Consider the following 1,944-nt stretch of genomic DNA (forward strand, 5'->3'; position numbering starts at 1 on the left):
GAACACTATCCACACACACACACAGATCAACATCCCTGTCCCTGGTGCTGAACACAATCCACACACACACAGGTCAACGTCCCTGGTGCTGAACACTCATGACCATGCCTATACCTTGTGTTGAATACTAGTATTACCTCAGAAGTGATATATTTGTACACAAAACTGTTTCAGCACTTTATCCATGCCTCTCCAAAAGGTTAATTCAAAGATAATGGTTGTCAGTGGTAAGAAGCACCATGCATGAATTATGTAAATGTGTACAATCTACAAAAGCTTTATACGTTATACAACCCTAGCATTTACCCTGAGAATAATCCTATAAAATGATGCAAGACTTATTGGCATTACAGACTTTGACTAATTAGTTATATTGAATGTTGAAAATGAAACAATTAACGTTATGTTAAAAAAGAAAACAAAAAAGCTTTCTCTCATGGAGTTTGAACCGGCACTCATTGAATAGTTATGCTCCTAGATGAGTGAGCCGATAAAAATCCGGAGTGCTACTATACCTCCATGACTCAACCTCTGCTTGGAGAATGTTATAATATTATAAAGTTCCCAGTTAAACCATCTGACCAATTCCTTTGTAGACTGCAGTGATCCTAGAAAATGAAAACGTTAGTATGCACAGCCTATCAATCATAACATATTTTTCTCACTATTGACTGAGACAGTCTGTCAATAGCCAATTACATTTCATTTTCATCTCATTCCGTTCCCAACTCCCCATGGGCGTCGCCCGTTGCCTGGCGACGTCCCAGCTGGGTCACAGGTCACGTGAGCCGTTGTTGATGTAATCGATCTCCGGCTGATCGCGGGGCCAGCAGCAGACATGGGAGAGCCACAAACACTGTCTTTTGAACGTTACAGAAAAACGGAGGTTTTCCGCAAACCTACCGCTGAAAATGTGAGAGAATGTGAGCTGTGCTTCCGCGCTTTTGACAAGGATAAGTGAGTACTGTTGTGTTGTCTGAAAACTGCAGAATGGCCATGGGGTTACGCTTCCGGGCCGGGGGGATTTCGAGCCAAAATTGTGTCGCATATTGTCATTTTCAGCTGAAAAACGGAACAAATAATGCCATGATTTCAATAAGGATAAGCCACTACTTGCTTGGACTATCCAATAATGTTACAGTTTGTCGTAACGTTTGTCTGAAATACTATCAACAACATTATGACGTGTCAAGTCAGCCCCCTTTATTTACTTGGGACAGAAACAGGCCAAGGAGGTTGAACAGGCCTATAGAATAGATAGTATCGACCAAGGAAAGTGCTAATCCAATAAACAAGCTGTACATGTTGAGTGTAAGTCTATGAAAAGGTACGAGTAAGTATTAATCGCTTGTTACTGGTTTAACGTTAGATATGATTCACTGTGGATCCGTTATGAATAGATAGTCTCTTTGCAAAGGGAGGGGCTACTACATGTTCTAGCTTATGTCCCTGGTGCTGGTTAATTATGCAGGACAAGTGTCAATTTACAATGTTTGTTTTACAAATCTGAATGTAGCAAGTTCACAGAGATAAGGATTTTGATTATTTCTCATGCATTCAAAAGTCTTCTTTGTCAGCACCAATTACCTTCAAAGGACAAAAAAATTTTTTTAAACACCTGAAGTGTTAATTAATTACTTAGCCTAAGAAAGATGCCACAATGTCAACTGTTGTACAGCATTTCAACGATTCCATTCACCTTACCTGCAGTCGAATTCCGTCAGTCCCCCTCCAAATATATAACATTATGTTCCCTCTCATTGCATCCCCATTGGCATTTTTTTTCAATCAGCCTAAAATAACTCCCACAGCTTAAATAATTAAAATGGGTTCCAGTGGTTATAATGGAATAGCGTATAACCATTATTCCCCAGTGGAACCACTATTGGCACATAATTCCCCACACTTAGCGAAATTACCTTTGACATCCACACAAAAGTTTCC

The 1,944-nt window shown here is 39.9% G+C and overlaps 1 pseudogene; it reads left to right on the forward strand.

The window, feature by feature from the left end:
* Window positions 1-763: 763 nt before the first annotated feature.
* Window positions 764-1,944, forward strand: part of LOC118419766 — a 4,810-nt pseudogene continuing 3,629 nt past the window's right edge.

Source organism: Branchiostoma floridae, chromosome 7 (genome assembly GCF_000003815.2).
Source record: "Branchiostoma floridae strain S238N-H82 chromosome 7, Bfl_VNyyK, whole genome shotgun sequence".
NCBI classification, from domain to species: domain Eukaryota; kingdom Metazoa; phylum Chordata; class Leptocardii; order Amphioxiformes; family Branchiostomatidae; genus Branchiostoma; species Branchiostoma floridae.